This window comes from Loxodonta africana, chromosome 3, assembly GCF_030014295.1.
Source record: "Loxodonta africana isolate mLoxAfr1 chromosome 3, mLoxAfr1.hap2, whole genome shotgun sequence".
Lineage (NCBI taxonomy): Eukaryota > Metazoa > Chordata > Mammalia > Proboscidea > Elephantidae > Loxodonta > Loxodonta africana.
Window position 1 is genome coordinate 151,229,438 of NC_087344.1, and position 24,770 is coordinate 151,254,207.

General features: G+C 43.6%; 2 non-coding genes and 1 pseudogene across 2 annotated transcripts; 1 reads left to right on the top strand and 2 right to left on the bottom strand.

Moving 5' to 3' along the window:
* Nucleotides 1–971: 971 nt before the first annotated feature.
* On the top strand, nt 972–1,044 carry TRNAN-GUU (transfer RNA asparagine (anticodon GUU)). Its single transcript has one exon. It is a non-coding gene; the product is annotated as a tRNA-Asn (tRNA).
* A 10,301-nt stretch (nt 1,045–11,345) lies between these two features.
* On the bottom strand, nt 11,346–11,418 carry TRNAK-CUU (transfer RNA lysine (anticodon CUU)). The gene has a single exon. It is a non-coding gene; the product is annotated as a tRNA-Lys (tRNA).
* Nucleotides 11,419–21,116: 9,698 nt separating this feature from the next.
* LOC135230549 (uncharacterized) lies at nt 21,117–24,163 on the bottom strand (annotated as a pseudogene).
* Nucleotides 24,164–24,770: the final 607 nt, after the last annotated feature.

Genomic DNA, 24,770 nt, shown 5'->3' on the forward strand with positions numbered 1-24,770 from the left:
GAAAGGACGACCAGGATCTAAGGGTCTATACCAACCTACCCCATAAGATCCTACCGAGACTTACCACGGATCCACCCTCTTGGTCCTGTTACTGGAATGTGCAAGCTTTCCACGACCATCGTGGGTACTTTTCTCCCAGTTCTTTAGGCACAAGAGAAAGTTCCCGGGGCTCCAAGTGCACCTACTGTTTGTCTGCCTCCCCTTCCTTACTGCGTGGTCGGAGCTGTACGCTCCTCACTTCGTTTCTGAAGGCTCTGGGAGAAATACTACAGCAAAAAAAAACACACTTATTAATAAACATAACTTTAGTTAAGTTTATTATCGATCCAAAAAGAGAGAGAATACAAGTTTGCAAGTAGCACACAAAGGCCTACAAAGCTATACTGGTTTTGCAGCTCCATATGGAATTAAAGTAACAGCTGTACATTACCCTACTGTTAGTGAACAATCAGCTTTATTCAAGTTAAGCTGGTATGAACCTCACTCTGACGCTCTGCGCATCCTAAGTCCTTACCAGTACCTCCTACGGTTGCCCATGACAATAATGCACTTCACACTTCACTTGGTTAGTTACTTTCTCAACGTCCTCGTCCTCGGAAAGTCCCAGAGCGCAAAGAGGGGGCGGGGGTGGGCGGTTGGGGCGTGGACCCCGGGAAGGAAGGCTGAGGCAGATCTCAGAGGCTTCAGAACGCGGAGCCCTGCAGGGCGGTGGTTTGTGGTGCGTCCTCCCTTGCTGGTGGTGAACAGCCACTGTGCGTCTCCCACTGTGAGAGCGTTCGGGTATCGGAGTCCCCCAGCTCACTCGGGCTCGATGTCAACGCCCAAATGTGTCCAAAGGCAGGACTCTCGGCCTAAGTGTCTCTGGAGCGCGCGTGGTTGAACAGGCCAGAACAATGTTAAGATGTCCTCAGCCTGAGCTTAAAGGACAATTCCTGACATCAGATAGTAAATTTGGAAAAAGAGGGCTCTGTGTGTCTGTGGTGCAATTGGTCAGCACGTTTGGCTGTTAACCAAAAATTGGTGGTTGGAACCCACCCAGGGACGTTATGCTTTACTTTAAGCTCTTTGTGGTTGCTTAATAGCAGCTTCACAGCAACACACAAGCCCCCACAGTACGACAAAGTGACAGACTTTTGTGTTGCTGTGATGCTGGAAGCTACACCACCAGTATTCAGGTACCAGCAGGGTCACCCATGGAGGACAGGTTGCAGCTGAGCTTCCAGACTAAGACAGACTAGGAAGAAGGACCCGGCAGTCTACTTCTGAAAAGCATTAGCCAGTGAAAACCTTATGAATAGCAGCAGAACATTGTCTGATATAGTGCTGGAAAATGAACCCCCCAGATTGGAAGGCACTCAAAAGTTGACTGAGGAAGAGCTGCCTCCTCCAAAGTACAGTTGACCTTAATGATATGGATGGAGTAAAGCTTTCGGGACCTTCATTTGCTGATGTGGCACGTCTCAAAATGAGAAGAAAGAGCTGTAAACATCCATTAATAATCGGAACCTGGAATGTACGAAGTATGAATGTAGAAAAATTGGAAATCATCAAAAATGAGATGGAACTCATAAACATTGATATCCTAGGCATTAGTGAACTGAAATGGACTGGTATTGGCCATTTTGAATTGGACAATCATATAGTCTAGTATGCTGGGAATGACAACTCGAAGAGAAATGGTGTTGCATTCATCGTCAAAAAGAACGTCTCAAGATCTACCTGAAGTACAACGCTGTCAGTGATAGGATAATATCCATACGCCTACAAGGAACACGAGTTAATACCACTGTTATTCAAATTTACACACCAATCACTAGGACCAAGGATGAAGAATTAGAAAATTTTTATCAGCTGCTGCTGTCTGAAATTGATCAAACATGCAATCAAGATGCATTGATAATTACTGGCGATCGGAATGCGAAAGTTGGAAACAAAGAAGAAGGCTCAGTAGTTGGAAAATATGGCCTTGGTGATAGAAAAAATGCTGGAGATCAAATGATAGAATTTTGCAAGTCCAACGACTTCTTCATTCCAAATACCTTCTTTCACCAACATAAACAGTGACTATACACACAAAAAAAAAAAATTTTTTTTTTTTATACACATGGACCTCGCCAGATGGAACACAGAAATCAAATTGACTACATCTGTGGAGAGAGATGTCGGAAAAGCTCAACATCATCAGTCAGAACAAGGCCAGGGGCCAACTGTGGAAAAGACCATCAACTGCTCATATGCAAGTTCAAGCTGAAAATGAAGAAAATCACAGCAAGTCCACAAGAGCCAAAATATGACCTTGAGTAAATCCCACCTGAATTTAGACACCATCTCAAGAATAGATTTGATGCATTGAACACTAGTGACCGAAGACTAGACGAGTTGTGGAATGACATCAAGGGCATCATCCATGAAGAAAGCAAGAGGTCACTGAAAAGACCGGAAAGAAAGAAAAGACCAAGGTGGATGTCAGAGGAGACTGTGAAACTTGCTCTTGAGTGTCGAGCAGCTAAAGGAAGAGGAAGAATTGATGAAGTCAAAGAACCGAACAGAAGATTTCAAAGGGCCTCTTGAGAAGACGAGGTAAAGTATTACAATGACATGTGCAAAGAACTGGAGATGGAAAACCAAAAGGGAAGAACACACTAGGCATTTCTCAAGCTGAAGACTTGAAGACAAAATTCAAGCCTCGAGTTGCAGTAGTGAAGGATTCAATGGAGAAAATGTTAAGTGATGCAGGAAGCATCAAAAGAAGATGGAAGGAATGCACGGAGTCATTATACCAAAAAGAATTAGTCGATATTCAACCATTTCAAGAGGTGGCATATGATCAGGAACCAATGGTACTGAAGGAAGAAGTCCAAGCTGCTCTGAAGGCATTGGCGAAAAACCAGGCTCCAGGAATTGATGGAATATCAACTGAGATGTTTCAACAAACAGATGCAGCGCTGGAGGTGCTAACTCATCTATGCCAAGAAATATGGGAGACAGCTTCCTGGCCAACTGATTGGAAAAGAGCCATGTTTATGCTTATTCCCAAGAAAAGTGATCCAACCGAATGTGGAAATTATAGAACAATATCATTAATATCACACACAAGCAAAATTCTGCTGAAGATCATTGAGACACAGCTACAGCAGCATATTGACAGGAAACTGCCAGAAATTCAGGCTGGTTTCAGAAGAGGACGTGGAACCAGGGATAACACTGCTGATGTCAGATGGATCCTGGCTGAAAGCACAGAATACCAGAAGTATGTTTACCTGTGTTTTCTTGATTATGCAAAGGCATTTCACTGTGTGGATCATAACAAACTATGGATAACACTGCGAAGAATGGGAATTCCGGAACACTTAATTGTGCTCATGAGGAACCTTTACATAGATCAAGAGGCAGTTGTTCGGACAGAGCAATGGGATACTGATTGGTTTAAAGTCAGGAAAAGTGTGCGTCACAGTTGTATTCTTTCACCATACCTATTTAATCTGTATGCTGAATGAATAATACGAGAAGCTGGACTATATGAAGAAGAACGGGACATCAAGATTGGAGGAAGACTCATTAACAACCTGCGTTATGCAGATGACACAACCTTGCTGGTAGAAAGTGAAGAGGACTTGAAGCACTTACTAATGAAGATCAAAGACCTCAGGCTTCAGTATGGATCGCACCTCAACATAAAGAAAACAAAAGTCCTCACAAATGGACCAATGAGCAACATCATGATAAATGGAGAAAAGATTGAAGTTGTCAAGGATTTCATTTTACTTGGCTCCACAATCAACATCCATGGAAGCAGCAGTCAAGAAATCAAAAGACGCATTGCATTGGGTAAATCTGCTGCAAAGGACCTCTTTAAAGTGTTGAAGAGCAAAGATGTCACCCTGAAGACTAAGGTGCACCTGACCCAAGCCATGGTATTTTCAATCACATCATATGCATGTGAAAGCTGGACAATGAATAAGGAAGACCAAAGAAGAGTTGACGCCTTTGAATTGCGGTGTTGGCGAAGAATATTGAATATACCATGGACTGTAGAAAGAACGAACAAACCTGTCTTAGAAGAAGTACAACCAGAATGTTCCTTGGAAGCAAGGATGGCGACTGTGTCTTACATATTTTGGACATGTTGTCAGGAGGGATCAGTCCCTGGAGAAGGACATGATGCTTGGCAGAGTACAGGGTCAGCGGAAAAGAGGAAGACCCTCAAGGAGGTGGATTGACACGGTGGCTGCAACAATGAGCTCAAGCATAACAACGATTGTAAAGATGGCGTAAGACCGGGCAGTGTTCGTTCTGTTGTGCATAGGGTCGCTATGAGTCGGAACCGACTCAACGGCACCTAACAACAACAACAGAAGCTTTAGGCCGTTAGCGACTTTTATTCTCAGAGTCCTCTGGATCTCTATCCACGTTGAATCAGACACCAAAATTGCTGGGCGAAGATTCAAGTCCCATAAAAGTGACTAAAGGAAGGATTTTTTTTCTGCAAAAAGTGTATTTCCAAAAAGCCAGCGAAAGCAGCTTCGGTGTTTACTTATTCCAGAGCCACTGCACGGATTCTCTCCCTTCTTGATGCTGAGGTTTTACACTGTGCAGCCCAGAAACCTGAAGAGTCCTGATAATAGAGAATAAGAAAACCCCACATCTGTGGTGCAGCTGCAAGCTCTGTGAGCAAATCTTGGTTCCGCCACGGTGAGACTTGGAAAAAGTAACTGAATTTTTTCGGTGTCTCTGTTTCTTCATGTATAAAGAGGAGCAAATGGGAGTATTTCCCTTATGGGTTAACCTAAATTTTGATGAGAGAGGCACATAAAGCATTTTAGCACTTAATAAATGCTCACTGACATCAGCTGTTAAAATTGTTTTCAGTGGCATCATCATCACCGTTGTTATCTACCCTGTCCTTTTCACAACTGCATATCCTTTCACAGCACAGGTAGACCATTGTATATTTACGCATTTCTTAACTAATGGACATGACATTGGTTCTAATGTTTATTGTCATAATTCTTCAGAGGACAGCTTATACAGATATGTTTAATTAGGTGTGCAAGTATTTCTCTCAAATGCATTCCCGGATGTGGTGTTGCCTGATCAAAGTATTTGTGCATTTCTAATTTTGCTAGTTAGTGTCTAATTGCCCTCCAAAGGGGCTGTACCTAGTCATATTCCCGCATTCTGAGAGAATGCTCTTTTCTGGGCAGCACAGAATCTGGCATTTTAATAGCAGCTGAAGCGTATAACTTTTACTTGGAGAATGCTATTGCTTGCTGGTTTCACTATGAATTTTGTGGATGAGAGGCTGGCTCTGTGATGTTCTTCTGTATTCTCCTGACCCCTGGGATTCTGGAAAAGTGGTTCCCAGGAGGGACTTGAGCTTGCATTGACCTGACTGTAGAGGGGTGGACAGAGGTAACCCTGTTCCCATTGATCCTGTCACAGAGAGTACAAGTTGCATCTTCTGAGGAAGCCATAACTCACCCACTCTCCATAGTGGGACCTTCATGGCTGCTCCTGAGCCAAATAAAAATGGAAAAGGGAAGACTTTTTTTCTTTTTATTTAATTTTAGATGAAGATTTACAGAATAAACTAGTTTCTCATCAAACAGTACATACACTGTTGTATGACATTGGTTAACAGCCCCATGACATGTCAACACTCTCCCTTCTCAACCCTGGCTTCCCTATTACCAACTTTCCTGTTTCCTCCTACCTTCCAGTCCCTGCCCTAGGGCTGGTGTGCCCCTTTAGTCTTGTTTTTGTCCATGGACCTGTTCAATCTTTGGCTGAAGGGTGAACCTTAGGAGTGGCCTCATTACTGAGCTGAAAGGGTGTCCAGGGGCTATACTCTCAGAGTTTCTCCAGTCTCCATCAGGCCAGCAATTCTGGCCTTTCTTTTTGAGTTAGAATGTTATTCTATATTTTTCTCCAGCTCTGTCCAGGACCCTTTTTGTCATCCCTGTCAAAGCAGTCAGTGGTAGTAGCCGGGCACCATCTAGTCGTACTGGACTCAGTCTGGTAGTGGCCATGGTAGATGTAGTCCATTAGTCCTTTGGACTGACCTTTGTCTTGTGTCTTTAGTTTTCATCAGTATTTCTTGCTCCTGAGGAGGTGAGACCAGTGGAGCATCCTAGATGGCCCCTCACAGGCTTTTCAGACCCCAGACGCTACTCACCAAAGTAGAATGTAGAACATTTTCTTTATCAACTCTGTTATGCCAGTTGATCTAGATGTTCCCTGAGACCATGGTCCCCACAGCCTTCATCCCAGCAATTCGTTCCCTCAGGGAGTTTGGATGTGTCTATGGAGCTTCCACGACCTTGCGTTGTACAGGTTGTGCTGGCTTCCCCAGTATTGTGTTCTGTCTTACCCTTCACCAAAGTTACCTCTTATCTATTGTCTACTAAGTGTTTTGGAAAGGGAAGACTCTTAAGTTTAATCTTCCATGAGATTAGAACTTTAAATAATGGATTTTTTCTTATTTTCTGCGGCAACTAGAGGAGAGATTGCATCCTTGAGACTTTATTTTCAGGGAACTTAATACTAGAGGGTGTTCTGTTGTGCTTGTGGAATTGTTTGGTCCGTGCTGGTATGTAGTGCTGGCTGTAAAATCTTGTCTGGTGAGCTGGGGTGGACAAGTAGCTAACAAAAACTTGTCATAGGAAATAGAGGATGAATTCTCACATAATTTTACCTAGAATTAATCCCTAGTTTGATCCTTTTAGAGGTTTGGGTGATAACATTAAAGAGACATCCCTTGAATGTCTAAAATGCTTGCCATAGTAACCAGGTTACAAGTTCTTAGGAAGAGTCACATGAGGTGGGTGTAGGACCTTTTTTTTTTTTTTTGTCCTTTTGTGATCTTTTCCTCCCAGAGAGATAGGCATATGGTTGTCTGACAACAGAAAATTCAGGGAATATACAGAAAGGCAGATGCGGTGAGGACATTTTCAGTTCTCTACTTAAGCTGCTAGTTCCCAATGACTGAACAAATATTAACCTCATTGTTTCAAATACAGACTATGTATTGAAGTTCGATAAGTGTTTAGGAGTGTGGAGCAAAAGCACAGGCGTGAGGCTCTATTTCACAAATGATATATCACTGGTGAGGCTGACTCTTGCATGGGAGGAGTCCCCCACCCCCTCTCACTTTCTCCCACCCATCTCCTTTTGTTGACTCCTATCATCCAAGTATATCTGAGATAATGAGATAATATCCAGTTTAGGTTTAGGAGAAGGAAAGAAAGAACACATTAGGTCTTCAGCCAAGACACGTGTTCTCCCTCAGTTTATAAGAATTCCCTGAGTAGGATGAAAAGCCCTATAAAAAATGGGACCATTCCTTATTCCATTGATCAGGGTAGACAGATTATTGTCAGGGTAAGAGTCAGGGTTTCCTGCATCTCTTGGCTAAACAGCATCTACTAGCATCTCAACCAATTACCACTTAACCCATATAATTGGTAAAGTTGTACACCTGTACTATTGTTTTAAAAGGCCATATAGCAAAATATTAATGAGAATTACCTCTTATGATTGGAATTGAGAAACGGGAAATTTAATTTCTTCTTTGTAGTGTATGGATTTGTTTGTTTTACACCAAGCATGACTTTATTACTTTTATAACAAATAAATGACCGACTTTAAAAGTATGTATTAAAATCCTCAGACAAACCAGACCATATTGACCTGCTGTGACTCAAAGTTGACCACAGGCTGCAGAAGCCACAAGGCAGGCCATTAACCCACAATCATTGCCTTTCCCTGAGAACTCAGGGAAGTCGCAGTCTTTAGGGACTTCTTAATGCATCATAATGCAGAAGTTTCCACAGGATTTTCTTTCCATGGCTTTTCCAGTCTTCTCTGGGCTAGAAGCCAACAGATGCAAAACAAAACAAAAAACCTTTGTTTTGAATTTCTAGAAACATGACTATTACTTTTTTGTGAAAAAGAAAACCCACTATGGTATTCAAAACATACGTTGGCAACATAACTTTATTTTAATGAAATAGGCAGCCTCTGACAAAAATATAAAGGTTCTGACAATGATTTTTGGAAATTTTGTTGTTTAGCTGTTTTCCTTTATTTACTAACTTATTCATTTACTTTTATTGTGCTTTAGGTGCAAGTTTACAGCTCAAGTTAATTCCTCATTCAAAAATTTATACACATATTGTTTTGTGACATCAGTTGCAATCCCCACAATGTGACAACACACTCCCCCTTTCCACCCAGGTTCCCTGTGTCCATTGAACCAGGTCCTGTCCTTTCCTGTCTTTTCATCCTGCCTCTGGACAGGAGCCACCCCTTTGATCTTGTATATCTGATTGAACCTAGAAGAACGTTCCTCATGTGTATTATTTTTTGTTTTATAGTCCTGTCTAATCTTTGTCTGAAGAGTAAGCTTCGGGAATGATTTTAGTTCTGGGTTAACAGAGTGTCCAGGGGCCGTAGTTTCAGGGGTTCCTCCAGTCTTTGTCAGACCATTAAGTCTGGTCTTTTTAAGTGAATTTGAGTTCTGCTCCACTCTTTTCTCCTGCTCCGTCCAGGACTCTCTGTTGTGTTCCCTGTTAGGGCAGTTATTAGTGGTAAGCTAGGCACCGTCTAGTTCTTCTGTTCTCAGGCTGGTAGTCTCTGGTTTAGATTGGGGGGAAAATTTATCTCAGTGTTTATAATGATCTGAGTGAAAGAAAGAGTGAATAAAATGAGTACATACAGACAGATAGCTTTCCAGTCAAAATGTGATACAGGCCCAAAGACAGCAAGCTCATTCTCATATAAATCAGGAAATACAGACTTTCAAAAAAAAAAAAGCCTATTTGACACCCAAATTCTGCCAGTGACAAAATTAATCACAACAAAATCTTAAGAATGATAAAGTCATGTGTGCTGGGTATTCTGCTTTTGTCCCTCTAGATCCATTTTCAGCATTATCCACTCCATTTTATGTCTCAGGAAGCTGACCCCTGCATAAAAGGTTTCCCTTGCCCACTTGATTCTTGGTGGATACAGCCAGTGGGGTGCAAGAATATGACATGGGGGGTAATTATTCCCTGAAGGCCAGCAGAGGTTGTGTTCCATCCATGAAGTCCACAGCTATCGTCCAGGGCCACTCTGTGACAGCTGCAGGCTTAGCTACAACTATGACTTCATCCAGGTTCCAGAAATATCTCTCTCTCCTTGCCCCACTAGGTCTAGGGATGGTAATGACTCTTCACTGTTGCTAGTGCTGGGATGTTGCACCATCTTTTGGTGACTGCATTCCCCTCTTAGACAGAGTCCGGTAATCTTAAGATGGAGGTCCCAGGAAACAGCCTCAATCCTCAGCAGGTAGGGTCTTCAGAGAAGCTCAGGGGATGCACCACAGAATTATCTGGGAGCTAATTGTATCTCTAGTCAACTCATTAGCACAAGAATAAACACACCCTTCTTCCTTCAAAACTACCTGCAGTAAAAATTTCATAGTCTCATAGGCAGAGCAATTCCCCTACAAAAGTCAAGAGACAACAAACTGGCAAAATACTTGAAAAGCCTTTCTAAGCCTGACAGAAAACTCAGAAGCCTTAAGGGGAAAGACTGATATGTTTCACTACACAAAAATTTTAAGAATTTGTATGACAAAAAACAAATCATAAAGAAATTTGTCAAGCACACAGCAGCAGACAAGGTGTAAGAATGGTGTGGGGGTGGTATCTGACCCCCTCTAACTTCACAAGGTGGAAGGAGAGTCAACATTAGCAGCCCAGCTATGAGGCAGACTTGCCTCTTCTCTTTCCATCTTTACCAATTCTGACACCAACCAGCCCTCTCGTGGTGCTCTCTACTTCTCTGTTGGGTCCAATAATTCATTGCAGTTGCCACTCAAAACTCATAGACCATACTCACGATTGTGAGGTTTATGAGGGAAGTAACAGATTAGACTCCTGCTTCCAGGAGCTTCTCAGGGCTGGGATCCTGGGTCCAAAGGGTGTGCTGGCTCTTGGCTGTTTCTCCATTGGTGGTAGTGGGATACTTTCTTTTACACCTCTGGGGTAGCTCCTTTCAGTCCAGCAAGATGGCAGAACTAACCAATCCCCTTGGTGGGCCACAATTACCCTATTACACAGTTCTGCCCAATCACTTGGTTGGGAGTTGTAAGATCATGTCTAGACAGGCCACTCAAAAGCGATCCATCACACCGAACAAGGCCAAGGTCTGGGTGATTCAGATTCAGACAATTTATTACTTATATAGACAACAAAAAGATGAGTAGCCAAAGGTGCCTGGGTTCTAATCCCACACGCCAAAAAGGAAGACATGGAAACAAAAGGGGCCTGATGACTACAGCAAGAGTTGCAGAATATCTGTCGCTGATGAGCCAATTCTAGACTGCAACTAAGCAGTTTTATAGTTTGCAGCTATAGCCTGAAGGTGAACAGACCAGAAAACCTCGTATCTCACATCAGAACCTGGAAGGCGGTGAGAAACTGTCCCATGACTGCCTCCCAGAGAAGATAGGGAGGCAAGTGGAGAGATGGTCTCAGGGTAGTTCTTCACAAGCCTCATGGCAGTTCTTTACATGCCTCCAAGGTCTCTTGTTCTGGGACAATCACTTTTTATGTTTAAGGATAAATCATTTCCCAGAAAATGATTTGGAAAAGGATAGTGAGAATGGTTACACAGCTTGAAGAATGTAATCAATGTCACTGAATTGTACTCGAAGAGATCATTGAATAGGCGTAGGTTTTATTATGTAGATTTTCACCACATGCACTCAAAATTATATTTCTTCTCTCTCTTTTTTGTAATGTGTCAAAAATATATTGTTGCTATTATTAGGTGCACTTGAGTGGGTTCTGACTCTTGGCCACCATATGTACAACAGAATGAAATACTGCCGGGTCCTGCACTATGCTAACAATCATTGCTATGTTTAAGCCCATTGTTGCAGCCACTGTTTCAATCCATGTCCTTGAGGGTCTTCCTCTCTTTCGCAGGCCCTCTACCAAGCTTGATGTTCATCTCCAGTAAGTGGTCCCTCCTAATAACATGTTCAAAGTAAGTGAGAGGAAGTCTCAGCGGCAGCAACTGACAATTTAAAAGCTCCTGATTCTGTTGGTGGAGCTTAGTTTGCTAGGTGGTTGAGATCTCTTAGCTGCTAATCAAAAGATCGGCAGTTAAATCCAGCAGTGGACCTTGGAAAGCCTATGTAGCAGTTCTACTCTGTTGAATAGGGTCTCTATAAGTCAGAATTCACTTGATGGCAGTGATGATGGCAATGGGTTTTTCTTCTTCTTCTTTTTTAATTCTCTTGGTAAGCGGCTAGAGAAGATTCTATAACAATGGAAGGGAGGATAAAATCTACCCGCCCAACGTGGGGCTCAAACCCACAACCCAGAGATTAAGAGCCTCATGCTCTACCGACTGAGCTAGTCGGGCACCACACCCACTCACTTTCTACATAATTGTTATTATCTTTAGTGATCTACAGTCATAATTACTCAGTGTGAAAGTAATTCCTGAGTTTACAAATTCATGGACGCAGTCTCTACCTTTTACCACTGAAACACTGGAGGCTCAAAGACAGAGCTTGCGCAGGTTCATCGGACTCACCTGACGTGGGACTCAAGAGTCCTGAAACCTGGATATTTATGAAAATTCCTTCTGGACCTGGTCATTCTGAGAACCCGGTTTCGAGGACTCTGGCTCCGGAACAGCTCGAGGGGAGGGGGATGAGTGCCGCAAACAACCGCAGGGAGCAGGAGGAAAAGCGGAAACTCTTTTGCTCTTGGAACCTTCGAGCTGCAGCCCGAGCTCCGTCTTCCCGGTCCAAAATCCTTTTCTCTCCTAAACCATGATGCGGGTGGGGGCAGAGGGAAGAGGGCGACGCGTTATTGGAAAGTAGGTCCTATATATTTGGAAAGTAGGTCCTATATATTTGGGAGCACAATTTTTAAATACATAAACTGGGAGTATCGATTTGTAAACTCAGATCGGATTCAGGGCCTCATGCATCCTTGCTCACGTGATCCTTGGCTCCTCTCCAAAGGGTTCCAATCTCTAGCTTCTGAAAGGTTGGAGCTCCGGGGTCATCCTCTAGAAGGGTCTTCTCTGCTGCTCCCGTGAAGGTGAAGGAGACTGTCCTTGTAGCCTTGGTTACTGCTCCCATGGATTTTCGTTTTGCCGTGAAGTGTCTCTCCGTATGGATGGTGGAAACTACTATTTGCCAATTCTTTGGCTGCACTCCTGAGAGGCTGCCTCCAGCAAAAGTAGCATTACAACTTTTAAAAGACAGGGCTGCAGAAAGAAGTTTCAACTACATGTCGCGACTGGCATTTGAACCGAAGTTGCTGAGGCCACAATGCAGAGTCCTAACCAGTGTACCATCAAGGCCACTCATTTAGGACAACTGTACTTAAGTTCCCCAGGAAAATGGATGCACACGTCCACAAAAGACTCATCTGAAAATATTCATAGCAGCCTTAGTCACGACCAAAAACTACAAGTAACCCAACTGCCCATCAATACTGCTGTGTTCACACTTCGGAATAACCTGCATTAATATTGTAGAAATTAACCAGTGATGCAGGCAGCCAACAATGTGTACGAATATATTTCAAAAACATGACAATGCTTGACTGAAAAAACAAAACAAAGCAAAACCAGGTATTACAAGATATAGATTCATTAACGTGAACTCTAAGAGTAGGCAACACTAATCTCTGGTGATAAAAATCACTATAGTGAATAACTAAGCGTGAGCGGGTGGCGATTGATTGGAAAAGGGTTTTACAGACCTTGCTGGGATGATGGAAATTCCCTGTAACTTGATCTGCGTGATGGTTACATTTTTCCATTTTAATAAGTCACCCAGTTAAGGTTTTTACATTTCACACTGTTTGAGTTATATTTGAAGAATTAACTGTTGGGATAAACATGGGGGACGGAGGATGGGGATAAGACTGTGTAGAGCATGGCAAAGAGCTTGGATTACATTTTAAACTCACTAAAAATTCATTCTCCCTTAGTCTAAAAAGGTCGCTATGAGTCAGAATTGACTCGACAGCAATGAGTTTAATGGGTTTAGTCTAAAAAAGTCATACTGATAGTTGAAATATCTCAGTCAGAAAAACGGTTATGACCACAACTCAGACTAAGTGAGAGGCTGCATTTTACTTTCTCCTCACTTGTGGGGAACATCTATAGTTTCTGAACGACCAGACCCCAGGTTTGTGCACTATCACGTTGCCTTCGCTTCTCTTGACTCGCAGCTCTGAGTCCTGCTGCTCTATGGCCTCATAGAAGCGTGCAGCCTGCGCAAGACCTAAAGGCAAACCTCAAGAGGAGTGAGTTCCTGCTAAGACAGGCTCCCGACACTGCCGAGATTGCTGTGGGTAAACGAAGAGTACCAACCACTCACTGTCTGATCACCGCATGCCATAAACTTGTTAACAGATGATGCGTTTCCTTGAATGTTTTTGAAGTAAGAACCTTCACAGTATTTCCTTGCTTTGTTTTTGGATAGCCACAGATAATTTGCTTTTCTCTCTTTCAAGTCTTCTCTCAGTTCCGTCCCTCGCCTGCCTCCCCATCCCGCTTCCTCAGAAAGACCATTCTCTCCTCGCCAGGATGCCTCCTGAGTCTCTGCACAGGGCCTCCTGGAGCTCTTGTCCTCACCCACGCCTTCCTGTTTTCCTTCGCTCCGCTTCACGGTTCCCCTTTCCCCTTTATTTTCCCATTTCCCTCCCCACCGACCACAACCAAGTTGAGCCCGGGGAGTCTAGTGGCGCGGGCGGGCGAAGGAGGAGCAGGAGATGCTATGCGAAGAGACGTCCCGAAGCCCACTGGGGCTCAGCATGTTGTGGGCCCCGCCCGGGTTAGGCGGAGGTCGCACTAGGGGTCTCCGGGTGTTGCTGGCTTCTGAGGCGGGAGAGGACCAAGGAGGGTGAATGCCATTCGGCGGCCCTTCTAGCTTCGGACTCACCCGAAGCACGGGTTTCAAATGTGCAGACCAACGCGATTCGTCGCCCTAACCCTTCCGGTTTTTCCGAGGCTGTGGAGCCTGCGCAATTGTGCGGCAGACATCGTGGTTAGTTAGAAATCCCTGTTTATCGACACCAGAAACACTGGCTACTGAAGGCTCCGTGGCCCAACCTGTTAGCGCATTCGAATGTTAACCGAAAGGTTGGTAGTTCGCAGGCCACCCCGGGAAGCGGAGACCTCCCTTACCCTCCTGTCATCTCAGAGCCTCCCAGAAGAGTCATTCAGAACAAATTAGGAATGCGCCTGGGAATCCGGAAATGCTTGAAAGAATAAAATCATCATCATTAAACGAGCTTTTCCTGTTGTTTGTTTGTACTGTTATTTATTGAACACTTTCCTCATTCTTGTACACATATCTTTGGCGACTTGTGCAAGTATTTCTATAGGGTACAGTCTGGAAGAGCAATGGCAGAAAAGGCAGTATGCTGGGGCAATCGTAGGGCTCACCTTGTTTGTTTCCTGGTTTTCAAGGGTTGCTCACCCTTGTTGCCTGATTTCCAGTGTTTTGAAAACCGGTGTTTCATAAAATTCCTCTTTTTTTTTTGTTGTTGTTCAGGAGCCCCGTTGCCGCAGTGGTTAAGCACGCTCGCCTGTTAACCGAAAGTCCGAAGTTTGAACCCGCCAGGCGTTGTGCGGGAGAAAGATGTGGAAATGAGCTTCCTTAAAGATCACAGCATTGAAAAACCTCTGGGACAGTTGTATAAAAGGTCCGCTAATAGTCGGAATCTACTCCAGGGCAAAGGGTTTGGTTTTGGTTAGTCCATGTTTGCAAAAAGTGGAAGGCATATGTTTAAATGTTTTTCATTTGAGCTCAATAGGTGTATAAATGTATTTGTATTTCAATTAATTTTTCCAACTCAATGAGTCCTTTTCTTCGTGCATATGCCAGCACAACAATTTTTTTTATACATCTGTGGTGCAATGAGTTCCTTTATGTGGTCTTTTGCCTTGGATCTTCGGAAAAAATAGCTTAAGAGGTTTTTTCCTAGCCTTGATGAGTTGTTACTTTTTCCCTAGTTCTTTGAAAAAACTACTTGAGGGACCTCCAAGGGGTGTTACTCTTGCGCAGGAAAGAAGCCTGTCTCTACAGGGAGAAAGACCTGGTGATCTGCTCCTGTAAAGATTAAAGCCTAGGAAACCTCATGGGGCAGCTCTACTCTGTCAAGTGAGATCACGATGAGTCAAAATCCACTCGATGGCACCTCACAACATGTTTGGTTAAAAATTGTAGATAAACATAGAAGTCTCCATGCTGCAAGTGCTAATATAACAATTGATGCAGGCAGGGATCATCAACAAACGTTAAAACTTCTAACAATATACACGTGCACACATACAGTGTATTTACATCTCTAAGTATCATCCCACAAACTATCTAAAAATTACAAAGTGAAAAAATGTATCCTTACAGTGGAGAGGACAGACACACCAGGTGCTCTGTGGGAGAAAGATGTGGCAGAGGGAGAAAGCTAAGGATAAGTTAACAGTGATGAACACCCTGACCCCTCTTTCCTTCCTGACAGGATGCTGTTCAAAGCACACAGCATTACATATGCAGTGTTCTTGCCCAAAGTGTTTAGCTTGAACAGAATGTAGGGCAAAACAGTGGGTCTGTCCTCTTCAAAAATTTGATATCATCAAAACACACACCAACAAAGGAGTACAAAGCGGGTAGGGAGACAGTTCAATGTAATTAGGAATAAAGAGATGTAACAATCAAGTGCCATTTAGGAGCCTTGATTGGAGGTTGGAGAAACAACATCACCACAACTCTCAATCTGCTCTCACTCTGGCTCTCTGGCTCTAGATCTCTCACTCTCACTCTCATGATATATTTATATCTGTCTGTCTGTAAAACAATGGAGGAAATTTATACCTGGACATTATGTTAGGTTTTATTGAACTAATGTTGATATTCTTAAGTTTAATAATTGAATTATATTATGGTGATATGTAATACTGTCCCTTAATCTCAAGATAGTGAGAAGTATCTAGAAGTTGTTTTTTTTTGTCTGAATTTACTAAAGAAATACGTATGTTTGTGTGGGTGTGTGTCAATACAGAAAGAGACAAATGAATATCAATTGCTGAACTTAGTAGAGCAATGTGAGGCGATCATCGTATTACTCTTTCAATTTTTTTTTAGGTTTAAAAATTTTCCAGTAGTTGCTGGGGGTAGGGACAGGATGATTGTAAAATATGGTCGGCTGTGGAGAGCTGTCAGCATCCTGGATTAAAATTGACTCCTATGGGTCTCCTTGCTGGAGGATGTGACAGTCCCCACTACCATTCACTGCTACAGTTTAACAAAGATCACTAATCTGCTGTACAAACTCTTCTGAAGGGATCCCTTCCTGCCACACAGGATTTGGGAGATGTGTCTCCTTTGCCCTTCTTCCTTGAATTAGCCTACTCTAGTCTGGTAAGTTTGAGGCTGCTTTGTGTGTTTCAAAGTTTGTGAATAAGATGTCCTGCTTTTTTACTTGATTTCAAAAGACAAGTCAATGTTTATGAGAAATTTGTTTCCTGGGGAAAAACAAGCAAACAACAACAAGAGGATAGTAAAATTATTAGAAACCTCCCAGTATCATCTGGGAGACCTCAGCAGAGACCTCTAGGATGGAACTTCTGCTAGAACTGTACAGGAAGGTTTTTCTTTATCATGTGTGAACGGCAAGCTCTCAGGATTCCTCCTTGGCAGAGGGTATATCGCTGTTTTCTTTGAGAACCCAGTCTTGGACACATGTGAGTCTGCTGCCCTGATTACAGGCACCTCACCACAAGGATAGATGGTGTTGGCTGAGTGAGCTCTGTTCTCAGGTGTGAGACCCAGTATTGTTTTTCTAAGTAATACCAGGTGCTTAGTAACATTTTAACTTTGGAAGGAAGTGATGTATCTACACTGGGTTGCTATTGCTCTGAGATATAAATGTAGTGGATGTATTAATGATGGAATTTTCTTATATTAGCTTGGAAAAGAAAACTTTATAATTTTGATATCTACAAAGAAAATTTTAGGCAACAGAACATGTATAAAATAGTTCATTTTCAGAGATTTAAAAACCCTCATCTTTCAAGGGAAATGGACGTGTGCCGAAGAGCTGATGAATAGTCTGCAGTGATATTATTATTCCCAAGTCCTCGAGATTTTCTTCCAGCTGTCGCTAACTCCTGTCATCTACGGGATGGGGCTGAGGAGGGAAAAGAATCTGGTTCTCTCATGATTATCTGTGGAACGAGTCATCAGTGCCCTTCAGGAAGTTATCACATTAGGAGGCTGAGGGGTTGCAGCTTCTGCCATGAAACCAGCTGTCTGGAGTAAAAATCCTAAGTGGTAGTGACATCCGATTCTCATCTTGCTTTCAGATTTGGACTTTCACTTGTTTTGTTGTATTAGTTTTGGTCAACAATTTGAGAATTAAGCTGAAGTTTGTGACTATGCTTTGTTGAAAGTAGACAAACTCTTTTCATAGTTCCAGCATTAGTTGTTACCTGAAACAGAAAGGAAAAAAACCAAATGAGAATCTTCTACCAGGTGCTGCTGATAGCTAAGTGAGGCTAAAGTGAGACCTAAGTGGTGATGGAGGTCAGGTGCAAACTGAGTGCAGTTAAGTGGATGAGCCACAGTCTGGAAGGAGTTAGTGATGATAGCAGGGGAGAGGAAGTGTGGTCTGAAATATACTTAGGTCCTACTCCCTGGTGCTGGTGATAGCCCTGCTCAAAGATACTGCTTGTTGATTGGTGAGATCCCTCCTCATCTGCCAGTTTACTCTCTATTGTATTTTCCTGGAGGAAAATGAAGCTCTCTCACACTTCCTGGGAAGAGATGTGCATAGCCTCAAACATGCACTTGCAGGAACAGCTGGTTATAGGGAAGAATGTTTTCAGGAAAATCTGCCTCCCAAATTCATGTCCTATTTTTTTTTTAATTCTTTGCAAATAGGAGGGTGGTGCCAAGGGAAGTTCCCTGGAATGTGTAATCCAGCAGGGACTATCCAAGTACATTTTCACCTTTTGCAGATGAGGAGACAGTGGTGGCAAGAGGGTGAAGATCAGGTAAACCTGCATGTCCTGCAAATGACAAACTGGAACCAGAACCCAGGTCTTTGACCTTTTCCAGTGCATCTCAGAGTTTAGGGAAAGGGAGAGTAAAAGCTTCAGTCTGGTTAAAGCCAATGAGCACCAGAGGCTACTGGGTCATCTTGGTAAGGAAAGGAAAAAGGCTTTACAGAAAGGGCTTGCAAGCGTTCTTCTAAAGAGATCAGGGAAAAAAAAGAATCATCGGATAGAAAAAAATGGGAATTAGCAGATAAAGAACAAGGCTTTAACCTTCGACCAATCCATTTTCACCCCGTGGAGGCCAATATTCTCTAAAGTCACTTCCACATTCAGGTTGTATCTTAGGGGAATTTCTAGGAATAGCAAAAATTTGAAGTGAAAAGTGAAAAACTACTACTTTCTTGTTTTTACGTGGTCTCTGTAACCTAATACATTTCAAATGAGTTCTTAAGGGAAAAGAATTGTTTTTAAGCTGTGGTGATAATATACACAACTAAACATATGCCAGTTTCCTAATTTCTACATATATATCATTGGCATTGATTACATTTTTCCACTTGTGCAACCATTCTCACTATTCTTTTCCAAATTATTCCACCACCACTAACATAAACTCAATGTCTCCTAAGCAAAAAACTCCCCATTTCCCCCTACCTTCCACCCTTGGTAACTAATAATTTTTGGTTTCTACATATTTCCTTTCCCGACTTATCTGTCAGTCTGTCAGTGGAACAAGGGATATCATTGCTGATATCAGAGGATCTTGCCTGAAAGCAGAAAGATATTTACCTGTGTTTTATTGACTACGCAAAGGCATTTGACTGTGTGGATCATAGAAAATTATGGATAATATTGTGAAGAATGGGAGTTCCAGAACACGTAATTGTGGTCATGCAGACTCTGTGCATAGATCCAGAGGCAGTCATGCGAACAGAACAAGGGGATACTGTGTGGTTTAAAATCAGGAAATGTGTGTGTCAGGGTTGTATCCTTTCACCACACACATTCAACCTGTATGCTGAGTAAATAAACCGAGAAGCTGGACTATATGAAGAAGAATACAGCATCAGGATTGGAGGAAGGCTCATTAACAACCTGTCATATGCAGAGGACACAACCTTGCTTGCTGAAATTGAAGAGGACTTGAAGCACTTACTGATGAAGATCAAAGATACAGCCTTCAGTAGAGATTACATCTGAACATAAAGAAAACAAAAATTCTCACAACTGGACCAATAAGCAACATCATGACAAAGAGAGAAAAGATTGAAGTTGTCAAGAATGTCATTTTATTTGGATCCACAATCAATGTCCATGAAAGAAGCAGTCAGGCAATCAAAGGACTTATTCTACTGAGCAAATCTGCTGCAAAAGACCTCTTTAAAGCATTAAAAAGCAAAGAAGTCATTTTGAGGACTAAAGTGTACCTGACCAAGCCATGGTATTTTCAGTTGCCTCACATGCATGCAAAAGCTGGGCAATGAATAAGGAAGAGTGAAGAATTTGATGCCTTTGAATTATGGTGTTGGCGAAGAATATTGAATATTCCATGGACTGCCAAATTTGTCTTAGAATATATACTGCCAGAATGCTTCTTAGGGGCGAGGATGACAAGACTTCGTCTCACGTACTTTGGACATGTTATCAGGAGGGACCAGTCCCTGGAGAAATACATCACGTTTTGTAAAGCAGAGGGCCAGCGAAAAAGAGGAAGATCCTTGATGAGATGTACTGACACAGTGGCCACAACAATGGACTAGAATATAGCAATGATTATGAGGATAGCGCAGGAGCAGGTGGTGTTTCGTTATGTTGTACATAGGGTCACTATGATTGGAAGTGACTCGACAGCACCGACCAACAGCGCATATCTTGTTATTTCATTTAAGTGAGATCATATGGTAGCTGTCCTTTTGAGACTGACTTATTTCACTCGTCATAATGTTTTCAAGGTTCATCCATGTTGTGGCATGCATCATGACTTCATTTCTCTTTATGGCTGAGTAATATTCCATGTTGTGTATCCATTCACACTGACAGACATTTCAGTTGTTGCAACATTTTGGCTGTTGTGAAGTGCTGTAAGAACATTGGTGTGCCTCGTTCTTTACCTGCTAATTCCTGTTTTTCTCTCTCCGATGATTCCTTTTTTCCCTGATCTCTTTAGAAGAACGGTTGCAAGCCCCTTCTGTAAAGCCTTTTTCCTTTCCTTACCAAGATGACCCAGTAGCCTCCGGTGATCATTGGCTTTAACCAGACTGAAGCTTTTACTCTCCCTTTCCCTAAACTCTGAGATGCACTGGAAAAGGTCAAAGACCTGGGTTCTGGTCCCAGTTTGTCATTTGCAGGACATGCAGGTTTACCTGATCTTCACCCTCTTGCCACCGTTGTCTCCTCATCTGCAAAAGGTGGAACTATACTTGGATAGTCCCTGCTGGATTACACATTGTAGTTTGCATTCCTGCTTTCACTTCTTCTGGGTATATACCTAGAATTGGGACTGATGGGTCATATGGTAGTTCTATGATCTTTTTTTTTTTTTTTGAGAAACCACTAAACAGTTTTTGTTTTTTTAAGTACTTTATGCCATTGTGTTTTGTTGTTAGGTGTCGTTGAGTGGATTTCAGCTTATACTGACTCCATGTGACAGAGTACAAAAACTAAAAACACCCAAACTGACTGCCGTTGAGTCGATTCTGACTCATAGTGACCCTATAGGACAGAGTAGAACTTCCCGATAGAGTTTGGAAGGAGCGCCTGGCTGATTCGAACTGCTGACCTCTTGGTTAGCAGCCGTAGCCCTTAACCACTATATCACCAGGGTACTGCCCCAAGAAGTTTTCTTGGCTGTAATCTTTTTGGAAGCAAATGGTGAGGTCTTTCTCCCGTGGAGCCACTGGGTAAGTTTGGAACCGCTAACCTTCAGGTTATAAACTGAGTACTTAACCATTTCCACCTACATGGCTCCTTTTATGTCACTATAGAGAATGGGAAATGTAAATATGTAATATGTCCCCTAAAGGTTTATCCTAAACCTAGCCTAAGCCTAGCCTAGCCATACAGGTCCACGTAGGGCTGGGAAATATTTACATATGCATCAGGAGGGTGTGACTTGGGTGGTACCAGGGATGAGTGGTTTCCACTTGGGAAGTCTCAGGTCAGATCTGGGTCACCATGCCATTGTCTTTGGAGTGACTCTTTATGGCCTGGAAGATCTACTCCCAGAAGTAGCTCACTTTGTTGTAGACACCTGGCTTCTTGGCCAAAGTGCGGGTAGTGCCCCATCTGACAATGCCACACAACTGCCATCGTGGGGTCCGAGAGATGCTGTCCTCATATACGAAGGGGTTGCTGCTGTCACCCTAGCAGGCAACAGTGCTACCTTCTAGGTAGCCAGCACAGAATATCTTGGGCTTCATCTGATTCCCATAGAAGTCTGGGCTGTTGCAGACATTATTGCTGATTATGGGGACTCAAGCATCCTGGAGTACCCCAGCCTGTTGACCTGGGGTCATGCAGGCAAGGCTGGCCAGAGATGGGAGCACGCACAACCCCTTTCCCTCCTGGTGCCCACCGCAGGTCCTTCAGGGTCCCTCCACCCCAGAGCCCAGGAGTCATTTGAGCAGCCCCAGGTCAGAGTCTCCCTTTTGGTGCCTTCATACCAGAGAGCAGCGACTCCCCATAGTAATGCGTGTTACCCCAGCCAGTCATGGTGCACAGCTTGCCATCCACCAGGGCCTGGCCAGCAGCCGGGAGGCACACGGGCTAGATGTACTCCGTAAGGGGTAAAAAAAAAAAAAAAAAAAATTAGGGGTGGGGGCTGGAAATGTGGACAACGGCAGTGTCATTGCTGTTCTTCTCACTGTTGGAATCACAGAAGGGAAGACAGCCCCTATGGTAGACCACTGTCTGTATTCCCAGCTGCAGGCCATAGGGCGAAGCCTGGGCCACTGCACCAGCAAACACCCACCGTCCGAACAGAACCTGGTTCTGCTCAGGGAAGCAGTGGGCAGCTGTCAACACCCTATCTCTGGACAGTAGGGACCCCCCACAGAGGTGTGCCCCATCGTAGGGAAGACTGACCTGCCATGGCCACTTTCCCAGGCTGGTGTCCTGGCATCCCACAATGCGATCTACAGGCAGTTTTCTGCAGCCAGAGTCTTGGCAGATGGTAGCCAAGAAATAACCCCTGGGACAGTCACACACAGAGATGACCTCTAGCAAGCTCCAGAAATGGGAAAACTTTCCCTCATCAACTCAGAAGCCCAGTGTGCCATCTGCCCATCTAGCTCCGAGTGGACCAGTGCCCTCAGGAAGGCCATTTCCTCACAGCTGAGCCTGGCCACCCTGGCATTGGAGCACGAGGAGCACAGCAGCCACCATGTCCCTCCTGTCCGATCAAACAACATGAGTGGAGAGTCCCCTGGGCTGACCTGCACCAGATACACCTGCTCCTGATTCCTCTTGAGTAGCACAGTCACAATGACCCAAGATGCTGCCTGGATGCCTGTCAGGAGCAGCAGGGTCCCAGCAGTTAGAGCTGCCACCTTGGATCCTCGGATTTCACCTGTTCTAGGAGTATGTTCCCCATCCTGAGGAAGAGGCGATATCCCCAAACCTTGAAGTGGCTCGAGGCCAAGGGAGCAGTTTCTGGCAACGTCACCAAGGGCTGATTTTTGGTTAACTGCTTGGGTTCTGGTGAGCCTTTCCATATCCAATGTTCCTTTATCAATACATGGCAAATTTGGCACAATTCCCAGAGCCTTCAAAATATTAAGTTTGGACACAGGACAGGTACAGTTTTCACTAAACCAGGGATCTATGCAGGATTTGTGGAAAACATGCTTGCAGGGGAGAATTAGGACAATATCATTCTGCTTATAACTCTCCATGCAGATTGCACAGTGATCAAAGTCAGGGTATGTTTCCTTATCACTGTTTTTTACTGTCCTGGTTGTCAATTTGCTGATGGCCTTCTGGGCTGCATTTCCTAGACGACGCTGGTTCCTGTCACTTGCATTTGTGTACCTGATCTTCTGAATGAAGTAGAATGTGAGCCATGCTGAAGAGATAATCATCAAAACAGTAAAGGATATTGACATGAAGACTAGAGAGCTACAGCTGAAGTTCTTTGTTGGCATACGAGCTCCAGCAGCTGTTGTCATTTGTACAGAGATTTTTTTCCCAGATAACTCAAAATATCCATATCCCTCAATTCTGTAATCATGACAGCAATAATATCTCCAGTGCCTGGATGAATCATGGTGACTGGCTCCTCTTTGGCTTTATTATTATAGATGACTACAGCAACTGCATCGTGGAAAGCAGTCCACGGTATTTTCTCTTTAAATGTACAATTTCCCCTCTGCAGCAAGGCAATACACTGATATTAGGAGGAACAAAGAACCCCGTTTGAGGATCACAGCCCAGATGATCAGGAACTCCATGTTTGGGCAGTGAGGCCACCACCTGGCCTCCGACCTCGGCCTTGGGTGACTCCATCCCGTAGCGCCCATGGTCTATGCAGAATATAAGCGGGGTTGCCATGACCTGGGTCCTGCACCGTCAAGCTCTTGATTGCGGTGTAGTACTTCTGACTAGCGTTGCTGGCCTGAGTGGGCCCCAGGCTGCAACTCAATGGCTTGATAGTGGTGCAGGGGTGGGGGGGGCGGTCCGCCCACACCCCTGCCTCCAACTCCTGCCAGCTCTTTCCACCTCCCCCCAACCCCAGCTCAGACTGAGGACAGCAAGGAATGGAGGAAAGGGAGGACAAAGGAAGGAGATGAGCATACAATGTGGGATATTTTCTGAGATGTCTTACCATAAAGTAAATTAAAATGCAGGCCTTTCCTTTTAATTCAGGCCCAGCTGTTCACAATGGTGGGAGGGTACAATGTATTTGCAGAGGCCACATGCCAAGCAAGCCACTGCAGAGCCAACCAAACACCTACTGCATGGTAGTGTTTGTCTGCTTAACCTTGACCATCCTTGATACCAGCAATTACCCTGTTTACTGCTAAATGGCATCTGGGTATGCGATAATGGAAGTGCTTGCCTATTGTCATTTGAACATTAAGAGGAGCCATGGAAGGAAAAGAAACAATTGATAAACTTGAGCCTAAGAGAGGAAGAGGAGAGATGCTGCAATATTCTCCTTTTTAATTTTTTTTGATATTGCTGGTTTTTTGGACACAGTGTTGGATGAGTAGGTGGGCAAAAAAAAAAAGTGGTAAATATTGTGATAGCAGTACTGAGGGTGGTACTAAGCATACCTGGGACCTGTTAATAGTGACAGATTCCTTTGACCTGGATGGATTTCGGAAGATCAAAACATAGAATGACTTTTTCTGGTCTCTCTGAAGCAGCTAGATGAGTGTTGATAGATATTTCAGGATTGTGGAGGGTCTGGAAATAGAAGATAAACTGTAATCATTTATAATGTCAGAATACTGGGTCAGAACTCCATAGAAGTGGAAAAAAAGTGTATCAGTATGTATATTCTTTTATATTGGGAAAATAAACTGTATGTGTGATGTGGGTTCATCTAGGTCTGTGAGCAGAAGCACAATTTGGTAGCCTTTCAGGCCTTAGGTGTGACTCCTAAATTATGCTTGTCTGTTTTTTCCCACAAGCCAATCAGGTGGGAAACCTGGAAGAAGGCATGGAATTGAAGCAGGCAGCCATGAGAG